The 15,605-nt window shown below is 39.4% G+C and overlaps 4 pseudogenes; 1 reads left to right on the forward strand and 3 right to left on the reverse strand.

The window, feature by feature from the left end:
- Nucleotides 1–11,178: 11,178 nt before the first annotated feature.
- Nucleotides 11,179–15,605, forward strand: part of LOC148585377 (protein FAR1-RELATED SEQUENCE 5-like) — a 218,629-nt pseudogene continuing 214,202 nt past the window's right edge.
- On the reverse strand, nt 13,942–14,060 carry LOC132183504 (5S ribosomal RNA; annotated as a pseudogene).
- LOC132183471 (5S ribosomal RNA) lies at nt 14,379–14,497 on the reverse strand (annotated as a pseudogene).
- LOC132183450 (5S ribosomal RNA) lies at nt 15,272–15,390 on the reverse strand (annotated as a pseudogene).

Below are 15,605 nucleotides of genomic sequence, written 5' to 3' on the forward strand. Positions count from 1 at the left end.
GAAGAACATCAATAGTTTCATGTAAGTCTTTATTTATCTGATTTTATTGGGTTTAATATTTCAATTGTTTTACTTCTTTTCAATGTGTGGAGTGATTCTTGGATATCTTTTGTAATTGAAGGATACACTTGATGATTTCAGATAATTTTATATAATTGATTGCTTGATTTTATTTGCCTAAATAATTAGATATCCCTTGTGATTTGTTATGCGGATACATTTGATACTTTCATGTAAGTCTTTATTTATCTGATTTTATTGGGTTTAATATTTCAATTGTTTTACTTCTTTTCAATGTGTGGAGTGATTCTTGGATATCTTTTGTGATTGAAGGATACACTTGATGATTTCAGATAATTTTATATAACTGATTGCTTGATTTTATTTGCCTAAATAATTAGATATCCCTTGTGATTTGTTATACGGATACATTTGATACTTTCATGTAAGTCTTTATTTATCTGATTTTATTGGGTTTAATATTTCAATTGTTTTACTTCTTTTCAATGTGTGGATTGATTCTTGGATATCTTTTGTGATTGAAGGATACACTTGATGATTTAAGATAATTTCACATAATTGATTGCTTGATTTTATTTGCCTAAATAATTAGATATCCCTTGTGATTTGTTCTACGGATACATTTGATACTTTCATGTAAGTCTTTATTTATCTGATTTTATTGGGTTTAATATTTCAATTGTTTTACTTCTTTTCAATGTGTGGAGTGATTCTTGGATATCTTTTGTGATTCAAGGATACACTTGATGATTTAAGATAATTTCACATAATTGATTGCTTGATTTATTTGCCTAAATAATTGGATATCCCTTGTGATTTGTTCTACGGATACATTTGGTATTTCAATTAAGATTGGATATCTTTTGTGATTTACGGATACATTTGATGATTTGATTGATATTGGATTCCTTTTGTGATTTGTGCAATGAACGGATACATGGGATGGTTTTGATTAATTGTTGAAATATAGTAAAACATATCTAAGATTTTAGTTGTGAGAACTTCATGTTAATATTAAAAAATATGGAAGCATGTTGTTATGATTCGATGAGTGTGAATTACCAAACCTTAGTATTTTATCTCTTGGTTTCTTTTAATTAGTTTATGTTTGTCTTTTAATTTCAAAAATCAAAATTCGAAACTCTTTTGGAATTAGGTTAGGATTTAATTAGTTTAGATTTAAATTGCACTTTCAAAAATATAATTCTCTGCGGGTTCGACCTCGCATTTGCAATCCATTAAACAACAATCGATTCGTGCACTTGCGAGTTAAATAAATTTGCACAACACAGCCCCATCGAGTCTCTGACCTTAGGTGGCCCAAGCAACTAGTGATGTACATCATGTAATGACCAACAATTTGGCAATGGCTACGCCGGTCACGAAAACAACTGGATCCAAGGCCCACACAAACTTGACCATAAAGTTAACCTGTATAGTAAGGCCATGGCCGTTATCCCGTACGTACCGGTGTACCATGTCATACGAATTACGATACAATTAATCTTATCCGTCTTTTATAAGCATAGTTTTATGAGCCTCATCATTATCTTGTTAATCAACATACGTTTTCACAAAAGAGAGTTCACAACAGTGCAAAATGTATTTCATGAGAGTTGTAAATATGCATTTTTGATATATATATAAAATAGTCGTGCAATGCGGGAAAGTAACAACAAGCATTCATCTGAGTTTGTACTCACCCGGGTCGTAAGGTTCCTCCATAAAATCCCCTTGAGGCTCTATAACCTCGAATACTGAGAAAAGACCTATCATTAGTTCTAAGTCCAACTAAAATAAACCAAGAACATGAAAACAGAGACTATCGGATGACTGGTTAAAGTGGCATTCCCTGGAACGCTTCAGGTCGTACATCTGGGCTCAAGGCCGTACGTTCGCCTAGAAGGTTTTGGTAGAACCTCATTTGATAGCTCCATGCATTAAGAAAATCCGTTCAAAAATAGGTGAAACGCTAAACCATCTTAAATAAATATTATAGAGAAACAACTTAACTAGAAGCTCAAAACTACTAACTAAGCTATCTATGAAAAGTACAACACAACAACTAAGTAAGGAACAAGCTAGGCTTAGAAGATTACCTCCTTGAAGAAAAAATCTCCAAGAATCACCTCTCCTTCTCCAAGAACTCTCATCTCACCAAAAACACTCAAGCAACAACTCTAGGGGGCAACAGAGGCTAAATAGGGGGTAAGGGTTATGTAGGGATGGGGTATTTATAGGTGAGAAAAAGCTGTGAGCATTGTAGAACTGTTCTTAAAAGCAGCATACATACGATACTATTGGGGCGTACGTCCGCATACTATTTACTCAGTGGACCAATGGCTGCATCGTACATATGGGCATTAATCAGTGGTCAACCAAAAGTCAGTGTACGTCTGGGTGGTCCCCCATGTGTACATTCGTGTGGTTCCCCATGCATACGTCCGTGTACTATTTGCAGGCGTATGTCCGCGTGGACCCCCATGCTTATGTCCAGTCAGAAAGTCTAACATTTCCAAAATGTCCTACCAGTTATTCCTAGTAACCCAAAGCTCAAATTAACCCTCTGACTAAGCTACCTAAGCTTAGTTAATTTTTTGGGTCATTACATTCTCCCTTCCTTATAAAAATTTCATCCTCAAAATTTCGTAGCCCCAAAACAAAAGAAGAAACAGTATCATTTTAACGTCCGTAGTCTTACAAGATTCGTGCTCAGCCCATCCTTGGAAAATCTTATCCCCTCCTTTCTTCTGGCACTAAGCTCTTCGTCCAATATGAAGTGATCCACGTCGACATCCTCAAAAGTTGTAGCAAATCCACTTGCAAGTCCCCCAAAGGAGTCGTAGTCGACGCTACCCACACTATATCGACCATCATCAAACTTGACGACTCCTAAGTTCACCAAAACAAGTAGCTCCACTTGGAGTCAAGCCTGTGGTATCTTTGACATGATGCCATACTTCCTAGCCGGAAGCAAACTTATCTTAATCGACTACTCTTAGACAATCCAAATGTAACTGTTACTCATAACCGTAATGACTAGGCATACAGTCCAAGACAAAAGAAATTAATCATACGAATAAAATCCTTGAGCCTCAATGTAAAAACATAAAAGACATCTTGCTCAACTACCAAGTTCGGTAGCAAGGCAACTTGGTATACAGCTAAACCAACTCTCTTGGTGATTCTGACGGGTCTTACATGACTAGCTCTTACCAACATTATTGCTATAAAGACGACTGGCACTTTCATCTGTAGTATCATCGGTATCATGCTAAGTAGGCTCTTGGGCTATCTCATCCTGTTCTCCAACCAGCACTACACCATTCTCAAACAACTATGGAAGGTCGTCTCGTAGGGCAACCTTGTATGCCAACCTCCCAACCTTTTGAGTGATTTTGAAGGGTTTAATAAATCAAAGGCTCGGCTTCCCTTCCTTCCCAAATCTCATCACTCCCCTCATTAGTGATATCATAAGCACGATCTCCCACTTTCGAAATCCAAAGGCCATCTCTAGTTATCGGCGTAGCTCTTCTGCCGACTCTAGGATGCACTCATCCTTTGTCTAATGGTAAGCACTTTGTCATGAGTATCTTGAATCATTTTAGGCCCCAACATTTGTCTTTCTCCAACGTTGTCCAATACTAGGGCGACTGACACTTACGTCCATAAAGTGCTTCGTAAGGTGTCATTCCAATAGTCTCTTGGTAGCTAATATCGTAGGCGAACTCGATCAAAGGTAGGTGCTAACTCCAACTACCTTTGAAGTCCCATACGCAAGGCCGTAAAATGTCCTCCAAGATTTGGTTAGTCTACTCCGACTGACCATTCGTCTGTGGGTGGAAAGCGGTAATAAACTTCAATTTCGGCCTCTTCATGTCCTTATACATCTTGGTACTTTTGGGATGTACAGTATACAGAAAACGATGAGTCTTGCTCATGATCTCCTTCCTTAGTCCTCCGTCCTCCGCCACACACATTTGTTTGAAATGGGTGAGCAAACCATCATCCTTAATGCAAAACTCTTGTGCCTTCCCTTCTCTAGCAATTGCTTGATCTTGGTGCACTCAGGGTCCTCTAACTGAGCGGCCTTAATCCCAGCAAGCAATTCCAAATCAACCACCAAGTTAGACAAGTGTGCAGGCGCACCCTCATCCACCACTTCTAGTCCCATCCTAGCGAATTCCATAACCAATTGGGGTAGGAAAATTCCAGGAGTAGCAAGCTCTAACATCGACTTCCTACTTAATGCATTAGCTAGTATGTTAGCCTTGCCAAGATGATAATTGATCTCGCAATCATAATCCTTGATCGGCTCTAGCCACCTCCTTTGCCTCAACAGACATTTGTACTCGATAACTCTTTGGTCCATTCATGTACAAAAAGATCCTCTAGAATCTCTTAGCTCATACATGACCCAAAATCATGTAATCCATGAACACAAGAACCAAAGGTACAAGATTCACCAATTGCCCTTTACCAACATACTAGAATCCAAGTTTGAAAATATCATGCCTTAACATCCTTCTAACAAATTCATGAATCTTATTACCAACACAGCAAACATAGTGTAACAAGCATCATACATTAATAAACCCTTAGCTAATGTTACACTTTTAGGTCCAAAACTCCAAGTCAAGTGCAAGTACAAAACAAAATATAACTAGTTGTTGCCTAAGCAAACATCTAGTAACCCAGCCCCTAACTCCAAAACAAGGCGAACTCGCATGCCTTAAAACAATTCTAGTGGTTACGCTTATCCCATGTCCTGTCATCATCTCCTTCTAGGTAGACCAGTATCATTCTTTTTGGGCTGGTTGTAGTTTTGTATGAAGTGTCCCACCTTGCCACATCCATAGCACCAATTCTTCCTAAATTTACATTTCCCAAAATGCAGCCTGCCTCACATATGGCACAAACGACTTCGTTTCTTGTTGGACCGAGACTGTTGGGGTATCATCCTTGTCAAGCTCCGCGAGTACTCCCGACAGAACTCTTCCTTCAATCAAGTCCACACAATAGCCTCCTCGCTTCCTAATTCCATCACTAGCAAGTTCCTCTTACTGTACCACCATCGCCTTGCTCCTCCAGAGAACTTGTAGCCTATGTACTTGACTTTTTGCTCCTCAATGGAGTCCATTGCTTGTAGCAGCTCCTCCAAGTTCATAAGCTAATTCTTTGCTTCTCCAAATTTGACGTTCCCCTTAAACATAGGGAAATGATGCTCATAAAACTCCTTGAAAGAGAAACCTATGTTTCCACTTCGAGTCTTTTCTCCTCGTACGTTGACCAACACGTCCACCAAAAGACTTGCCATCGTTTCCAATGCTTGGGTGGCGTCCAGAACATTCCTTGTCTTTTCATAGGTTTGGGGTGGTCCCCTACCATCGTTGCTCCCAATGTTGTAGTGTCTTGATCGCGGTGACATCTCTGCAGTCACAAAGATCATTAGCTCCTACTTCAAAGCGTCACGTCGCGTCTCGCTTAAAACATCAAACCTAATTGTAAACCTATCCTTACTAAGCGCCTACACGGCTACCACCTTACCCAATGTCCTAGTGTAGATGTAAGCTGAAGACTGTATGCACCTATCTTAGTGTAGATCAATTCTAATCTTCAAATTTGCACCATCAAAATGGTCTTAGTCCTGACTTCAATATCATATCGAATTCCTAAAATCCTTAAGTCCAATATCCTCGAAATCATTAGGTATCAAGATTCAAAACTCTATGTCCCTTGTATACATTTAATCCATCCTATTGTTTGGTAGATCATCTCCTAGCACCTAATAGATCAGTTTCTATAATCAGCGGAGCCAAATGCTTTAATAAATTATTGCCTAATACTTAATCAATCTATTCCAATTGTCCTAAAAGCAATTGCTTTGATACCAACTGTAACGCCCTAGAAATTAATTAACTGGCAATTAACTCCACAGTTCATCTCTCAGACTTATTCCGTGAGGAACAAGACTTAGGGATCTCTACTCCTCGAAAAGAGAGGATACTAAGCAGCAGAAATATTAAGATTCTATAAACATTAATCATTATAGCCAAAACATCTACCAAGGATCATCAAATTAGCTAAAATCACACTATACAAGTCATCTTTACAAGGGATCCATTCTATACCTTAATATGCAAGCATGCATGAAAGCTCTTAAGTCTACATCATAACTCAAAAGTACTAGTTACCATGAGCACCCACCTAATCTCACAATAAGTCCTCAAGCATCTCCTAGATCGAATCCTCCATGATAAGTAGATGCTTCGCGGTATCCATCTTCTGCTAAACTATCTATAACAGCATAGATGTACATATGGAGAAAAAAGGGAAAATAATACAAGGGTAAGTCCGATGACTTAGTGAGTATAAATACACATGACGTACCCATCATTAAATGGTGAACTCAGTCATTTATAAAACACATGTAGCATTATGAAGTGGCAATTTATCAAGAATGCAATATAGATATAATATATGCTGTAATATGAGAATCATGTCATAGTTCAACAGTATGGTCTACTCGAGATATTACCCCTTCTCAACAAGGTTGACGCTATCCCGATGGACCTATAATACAATACCGGTGCCCTGACCATTGTACGCTACCATCCACCACTGGTAGCCCGACTGAGTCCGACTCGGGTGGCCCACGCTACTAGTGATTTATGTCATGTAATGACCAACCATTTGGCAATGGATTCGCCGGTCACGAAAACCATTGGATCCAAGGCCCACACACACACACTCTTGACCAAGTGTTGAATGTTACACATTCAAGCCCCTTAATTCACATAAGTTAATCTCTTAGTTTTGTTATAAATTAATGCTTTGTGCTTTCTTGCATTTTTAGGATTTTGAAGAAAAGCAAGCGTTTCCAGCAAGTTCCATACTTAAAAGATATTTTGGGAAAAAGCTTAAGGAAGTGTGCTCGAGTGACCAAGCCAATGGGATCGAGCTCAGTCATGCGCTCGAGCGATCGAGTGCCCAATCCTTCGATCGAGCACAATCGTGCGTTGGAGCAATAGTGAAGTCGGCATACACGGTTTGGAAGTCTTCTAATCCAACTCCAACTCGATTTTTGGGTTGTTATGCTACACAAAATCATCTAGGGTTATTCCAAACTCTATAAATACTCCCTCACTTTGTCCAAATTGAAGGGAGAAGCAGACACAAGTTTGGGAGAAGAATTGGAGGCTAGATCAAGAAGAGTTTTGGGTTTTTCTTCTACCTTATTATTTTCTCATGAGGATGATTTTCATCCAAATTATGTGTAACTAATACTTTAGTTAGGGCTCGATTGAAGCCTTAATCATGTCTCTTTAAGATTTCAATTTTCTTTGCTACAATTCATATTTTGATATTTAACTTGATTATTTTCTATTTTATTGAATTCCTCACATGAATGTGCTTGATCATCATATGCATGTGGTATGGATTTGTTATTTAGGTCAATTTGGATGACTGAGTCCTGGTCCTATTAGAGTGACAAAAGAACCCCATCACAGGTTCTTGGATTAATCAATATGGAAAACTGGAAGTAGATACAACACTCTAACCTTCATGTGTTTGTCGATCTCTTTAGATTTATGCTTTCTTGGAGAACAACTTAGTAGATAACATGCTAAATCCTTTGAGAGAAAAAATAATTAGAGTAGATACCATGCCTAATTCGTTACTTAGGGAGATCAATAGCCTAAGGAGTTGATACCATGCTCTTAGATTGGCAAACATTGAGTACCTTGATAAGGTTGTAGCGTTATGCATATTGTTTGTCTTATTTGAGTACGATTAGTAGTTGATATCAAAACCCTACCTTTACTTCTTATTATTTAAACTCAATCTTTGATCTCGTTTCATTCAATTATTTATTTAGGCAATTATTTTAAGCATAGTTTATATCAAGCATAGTGGGAATGTGTTGATCCAAATATCTACCTAAATTAATAGGTAAATAATTGTACGTTTTACCCGCAAGTGCACGAGGTCAACATAGTAGCATAGTGTTCAAATACGGGGTCATTCCCACGAGGACTGCTGAATTTTGTCTAAATTAAATTCCCAAAGTAAAATAAAACAAAAGATTGGATTTAAATTGATAATGATAAAAAGGTAGGGCTTTGATATCCACCACTAATTATATTTAGCTAATATATCAATATGCCAATGTTTTGATCATGTTATGAATATCTAATGTTTGTCAACCTAAGGGCATTGGTGTCTACTCCTTAAGCTATTGATTTCCCTAAGCAATGAATTAGGCATGGGTGTCTACTCTAATTCTTTTCTTTCTTAAAGGGTTTAGCATGGGTGTCTACTAAGTTGTTTTCTAAGAAAGCATAAAACTGTAGAAATCGACAAACACATGAGGCCTAGGGCATGGGTGTCTACTCCTGGTTACCCATGTTGATTAACCCAAGAATCGAGGTGTGGATTCTTTTGTTACTTACGTTAAACCCAGGACTCGGTCATCCAAATTGATTTAACTAACTAGTCCATACCACATGCACATGTTGATCAAGCACACACATATGAGGAATTCATGAAACTAGGTATTAATCAAGTTAGACATCATAACAAGATCATCACAAAGGCGCAAATATTGAATATTAACAAAACATAACTAGGGCTTCAATCTAGCCCTACTAAATAAATTAGCTACACATAGAATTAGTGTTAAACATCTTCATAAAATAAGGAAAAGAAAAGAAAAGAATAAACCCAAGACTTGAACTTGAAGAGCTCCAATTCTTCTCCTTATAAAACCCCATATTCTAGAGACTTAAGGGTCTATTTATAGGCTTTAGAAGTCCTTGACAAACTAGTAAACCTAGGGATTTCGTAAGGTTTCTAAACCTATTACAATTGGGAGTTGGAAAACCCTAATATGGAAAGAAAGACACTCTGGCCACCACTTGATATGTCTCTTGCGCACAGGTTCGATCGATCACAGCCCGTGTACGCTCGATCGCAGGTCTGCGATCGATCGCTCCTGGCCTACTTCGTGCCGTGATATGTCTCCTGCACAAACTAGATGGTTTTAGAGCATTAAGTGTAGAAACACCCCTAAGGACCTACTAACTCGAGTCAAAGAGACTACAAAACCAAACTAACCATGACATTGATCAAATTCAAATTCTTCACCTTTTGACGTGAACACTCAATGCTTTGAGGCAAGAGGTCCAGTTCCTCAGTGAAAAGCCATCAATGATCATTTATTTCATACTTTCTCTTCTTTCTTTTTTTCTTTCTTTTTTTTCATCACTATATATGCCATAGTGTCATCTAATAAGTCATCTAATTTCATCCAAGATCCAGAAACACACATATTAGACCTCATGTTATACCTCATAAATTATGTGCTAATGTGCTTGTGCGATCAGATCAAATATGTGATTTTTCAACTATCCTCAACAAGTAACCAAACTAACAGATTCACTCATCAGATAATGTGTTCAAAATTTTAAGCTCACTAATGAATTCAATCCACCATTCTTTTAAATCAACTTAAAATTTTAGAGCAAACATGAACATGCATAAACCTTTTTTTTTTTTTTTCTTTCAAATAAACAAACAAACACACAAAACAAATAACCAAAAAAATTGGGATAAAGTGTGTGAACAACATGTGTACCCATACCCCCAAACATAAATGACACATTGTCCCCAATGTGTCTAAATAAAGGAAAGAGTGTACCCGGGAGATGGTCGACATGATCTTGGAAAGCATGGCTCATAGCGCACCCCCAAACTTGAATTGAAGCACACTTGTCCTTACAAAACAAGAAAACACAAAAAAAAAAAAAAAAGAAAAAAAAAAAAGGTAAAAAGAAACAAAACTAAAGATAAATAGAAAAAAATTAACTTAAAACACTCTAAACAAAACAAAATAAAAAGATAAACTATGGGGTGATGTGTGTGATATGCGATGATGGTGGTGGCCGTAGGGAAGAAAAGGATGTGGAGAATGGGGGAAAGTGACCCAAAATAGGTCACGTGGCCTGCGGCCTGAGTGCGCTTGATCGCGTGCATGGTGCGCTCAATCACACTCGCGTAGTGGAGTGCGTGTTTGGGTGATGTGCGCTCGAACGCACATATGGTGCGCTCGATCGCACTCACAAAATGCAATGTAGCCAAAAGTTGGTTACTGCGCTCGATCGCACTCAGGGTGCGCTCAATCGCAGTAACAGAATGCAACAAAATTGATCAGGGACTTGAAACATTAAAACACTAAAGTAAAATAAAACACAAAGGAAAAGAAAAACAAAACAAAATAAAAAGGATATGCTATGGGGTGCCTCCCATGAGTGCTAAGTTTAACGTCTTCAGCCGGACTGTGGTGCCTGCTCATTGCTGTCCAGAAGTAGATGCTCCAGATGATGGTGGTGGTAAACGGTTAAGTATGGTCTGCATCAATTCTTTCAAGGCAGCTAGTCGTTGATCCATTAATGCTTTGTCTTCCCGAGCTTCCCTTCTTTGATCAGACAATTCTCTTCGAAGGCCTGCCATCTCTTGACTAAGGGAGCAGTACTGTGCGGCTTGAAGAATGATTGGAGCCTCCTCCTCTTCCGCTGCTGCCAGCTCAGCTGCCGGTTCATCTTTGGCCATTGGCTCAGCCTCACTCCCTTCTTCACCAACTGCTGGTGCTGGGGGTACCCGGGGCATATAGGAGCAGCTCTTATTCCATTAGCGAATGCCAAATATTGGAGTAGTAGTGACTGGCTCATCAGCTGCAGTGCCCTTGATGCCTTTTTTCCAAAGAATATACTTGATGAGGTATGGAAAAGGCAACCCCCATGAGTGAGTGGACTCTGCTCCTCCAATATGTACTCCATTCCAAAATTTGTGTATTCGGTTCCAAATGATGTCGGGAATAGAGTACCAAGAGTCTTTGTGGAAGGCGTAGAGGGTTTGGAGAAATTGATCACGCCTTTGAGTCTTGTGTCCAATGGGAAGGCATTGCGGTGCAAAATGGAGTCCACAAACCAAAGCCGTTGAGGTAGCTTGGATCTGCTGCCGGCATTATGATGGGCATCAGCATATTGCCCTTGGCACATGTCCTCAATGATTTCTGCCATGTAGAAACGGGGCGGTTGCTCGGCAAGATGCGCGGCTTCTGGAGGGTGTTCATCATTGCATTGAAGGGCTGCGGCAATGTCGGCCCTGGTCACATCAATATCTTGGCCTTGCACCTTTGAAGAGAGAGCGGCCAAATTGTTGCAGTCATGGGAGAGGTTGGCATAAAATTCAATCACTAGCTTTCGGTAGGCCGTGGTGGTGACCGGCTTGAAAAGCTTTTTGAGCTTCGACTCTTGAATTCGGCAACCGCCCATTAAGTTACTTCAAGGTTTTGAAAATCCTCATGATGTGAATCATCGCCCATTAAGTGGTGTTTACTTTGTTAAACCTGCTCATGATGTGAGAACCATGTGTTTGTGTGGAAATTGTGTTTGTCAATGACATAGTGCTAAAAATGTTTGTGGGTATCATTTCTGTTAAACCCTCATGAGACTTCACTCGTCCACTGGGGATGCCTAGGGGTTTAAAAGGCTTGTTGCATATGCTAAATGCAATCGTCTCTCCCACGACAGCGGACATATGTTTCTTGCTTTCATTTTGTTTTGCTAAGGGACTAGCAAAATGTAAGTTTGGGGGTATTTGATGAGTGCCAAATATTGCATTTTTGGACCCTTTAATTTGCATTCACTAAGCCTTTAGCTTTATTATTTTCAGATGTTTTGGTTAGTTTTGGTGTTTTAGTGATTTGCAGGTCGTTAAGAGGAAAATGCGGCTTTAAAGTTATATTTGCAATTCATTCTGGGGCTTAAGACACTTCATGGAGCATTGGTAGCAAATTAGGATCGAGCGATGATACAAGTCCCACTAAAAAGGCCATATCTAGAGTTGTATAGCTCGGATTGAGGTAATCTTGGTGTCATTGGAAAGCTAACTGAAAGATCTACAAAGTCACGTTTCACAAGAGTAGGAAAATTCTGACTGAAAGTGCGCTGGAGCGCACGTTTAGTGTGATCGAGCGCACTCGCGCCCGCGCAGCAAAACACATGTTTCACAAGTGCGATCGAGCGCACTCGGCGGACCTGGCAGCGTTAAAACCCTAAAATTAGCTTATAAATATGATCCTTTTTCATTGTAAATGGACGGAGACGCGCTGGGGGCACCGTACTTTGTCAATTTTTGACTTTTCTGGGTTTTTGGAGCTTTGAACTCCAGTTCCATTGTAAGTTTTATTTTTCTCATGTTGTCAATTGAAGTGTTTATCGTTTTTGTTATCATGAGAGGCTAAAACCTTCAACTAAGGTTGAAGATGAAACCTCGCCATTGATAAACATACATGTCTTATCGTTTTATACATACAATGAGACTATTTTAACAGTTCAACAGTTTAATTAAGTTTAATTGATTAAATGTTGATAATAAAGTGTTGCTCAAAAGCCAATTCAACAGTTTAATTAAGTTTAATTGATTAAATGTTGATATTATAGTGTTGTTCAAAAGCAAATTCAACAGTTTAATTAAGTTTAATTGATTAAATGTTGGTAGTATACTCATGTTTTATGTAATATTCGTTGTGTTTCGTCCGGGGGTACATCAAATGATTGGATTGAGACTAATATCCATTGTGATCTACGGATACAGTGGATGATTTGATCTCAATTAAATATTCGTTGTGATTCTTAGAACGGATGGATTCATCGAATGATTTAATTTGCATGTTTAGAACTTTTGAATAGTATATTTGGATTGAATATTGTATGCATAAAAAGTAAGACATGTTGTTGGATTTGGCGAGGGGGATTCTGAAAACCTTAGTACCCTTTTTATCTTTTAATTATTTCATTTTGCTTCAGTTTTTGTTTTCAATTTCAATTGCATAACAAACTTCGGAACTAGGTTAAAATAGGATTAGTTTAGATAAGAATTAGTTTTCACGACACGACTCCCTGTGGATTCGATCTCGCACTTGCACACACACTTTACTGCACATGACTCGTGCGCTTGCGACTACAATTAAATTTGTACATCAACTCGATCGTAGGAAACCTGTGATCGATCGCAGTGTTGGGGGCTACCATTTTTCCCTTTTGCTCACTTTGAGCCCAAATCTTCCAGATTTACTTCATTTTCTTCCAAGCCTACAAAAGTATGGAAAATACAAAAATGAATTAAAATGACCTAATTAACTAAAACCGAAGGATTAAAACATGCAAGTTAAGGGCTGAAAATATGAATAATTTAGCACTTAACAGAATATTTTCGTACTTCCTTGCTACACTATCATTTTGATCTTGTGCACTTATGAGTAGAACGTACATTTATTAGTCTATTATTTAGGTGGATATTTGCACAACATATAGTAAGCCCATAACTGTTATCCTGTACGTATCGGTGTGCCATGTCATACGATGCAATTAATTTTATCCATCTTTTACATGCGTAGTTTTACAAGTCAAATAATTATCTTTTTAATCAACATACGTTTTCACAAAAAAGAGTTCACAGCAGTCCAAAATGTAAATTCAGAGTTGTAAATGTGCATGTATGATATATATTCAGATCGTACCCGTTACCACTTACCATCCTTACGCAAAATACATATAAGCCTCACGCGTCTAGCTGAACCGACCCTAATAGTTAATGGATCCGGTGCTCGCATGTGTCCGTTTGACTTTTGGGATAATTTAACATCGTGATTAAGAGGTAAGTAAGATGAGAATGCTCCGTAAAGACGTGTTCGCGAGTACGACCAAATACTCGGTAAAAACGCCTTTTCAACAGAGCGCAGATGAAAATGAGGTACTTGGGGGTCAAAATGATGGATTTTGAGCTCCAAAATGTGTGCACCCAGCCTTAGCTAGGCTAGGTGGCCAACGCCGCGTGGACCAAAAAGCAAAATGAGGGGTGCAACACGAGGACTTCCCAGGAGGTCATCAATCCTAGTACTACCCTCGCCTAAGCACGCTTAACTGTGCAGTTCTAATGGGATCCGGTGCATTATTGCTGGTATGATCGCACCCATTAGCATCCTTACGCAAAATACAGAGAAGCCTCACACGTCTAGCTGAGCTAACCCTAATAGTTGATGGATCCGGCGCTCGCACGTGTTCGTTTGACTTTTGGGATAATATAACATCGTGATTAAGATGTAAGTAAGACGAAAATGCTACGTGAAGACGAGTCCGCGAGTAAGACCAAATACTCCCTAAAAACGCCTTTTCAACAAAGCGCGGATGAAAATGAGCAACTTGGGGGTCAAAATGATGGATTTTGAGCTCGAAAATGAGCGCACCCAGCCTTGGCTAGCCGAGGTGACCAAAAAGCCAAACGCAAAATGAGGGGTGCAACACGAGGACTTCACAGGAGGTCACCTATCATAGTACTACTCTCACCCAGCCACGCTTAACTGTAGAGTTCTGATGGGATCCGATACAATAGTGCCAGTATGATTGCACTCGTTAGCATCCTTATGCAAAATACATAAAAGCCATATGCGTCTAGCTGAACTGACCCTAATAGTTAATGGATCCGGCGCTCGCTCGTGTCCGTTTGACTTTTGGGATAATTTAACATCATGATTAAGAGGTAAGTAAGATGAGAATGCTCCGTAAAGAGGTGTTCGCAAGTAAGACCAAATACTCCGTAAAAACGCCTGTTCAACAGAACAAGGATGAAAATGAGCTACTTGGGGGTCAAAATGATGGATTTTGAGCTCGAAAATGTGCGCACCCGGCCTTGGTTAGCCTAGGTGGCCAAACCCGCGTGGACCAAAAAGCCAAAAGCCAAATGAGGGGTGCAACACGAGGACTTCCCAGGAGGTCACCCATCCTAGTAATACTCTCGCCCAAGCATGATTCACGGCGGAGTTCTGACATTAGTGCTGGTATGATCACACCCGTTAGCATCCTTACGCAAAATACATAAAAGCCTCACGCGTCTAGCTGAATTGACCCTAATAGTTAATGGATCCGGTGCTCACACGTGTCCGTTTGACTTTTGGGATAATATAACATCGTGATTAAGAAGTAAGTAAGATGAAAATGCTCTGTAAAGACGTGTCCACGAGAAAGACCAAATACTTCCGTAAAAAGGCCTTTTCAAGTGAGGGTGGATGAAAATGAGGTACTTGGGGGTCAAAATGATTGATTTTGAGCTCGAAAATGCGCTTACCCGGCCTTGGCTAGGCTTGGTGGCAAAAGCCACGCGGACCAAAAAGCAAAAAGAAAAATGAGGGGTGCAACACGAGGAATTTCCAAGAGGTCACCCATCCTAGTACTACTGTCGCCCAAGCACGCTTAACGTCTGAGTTCTAATGGGATCCAATGCATTAGTGCTGGCATGATCCCACCCGTTAGCATGCTTATGCAAAATAGATATATGCCTGACTCGTCTAGCTCAACTGACCCTAATAGTTAATGGATCCGGTGCTCGCATGTGTCTGTTTGACTTTTGAAATAATACAACATCGTGATTAAGAAGTAAGTAAGATGAAAATGCTCCGAAAAGACGTCTTCGCGAGTGAGACCAAATACACCGAAAAGACGCCTTTTCAATAGAGCGCGGAT

Source organism: Corylus avellana, chromosome 5 (assembly GCF_965113065.1).
Source record: "Corylus avellana chromosome 5, dhCorAvel1.hap1.2, whole genome shotgun sequence".
Classification (NCBI taxonomy): domain Eukaryota; kingdom Viridiplantae; phylum Streptophyta; class Magnoliopsida; order Fagales; family Betulaceae; genus Corylus; species Corylus avellana.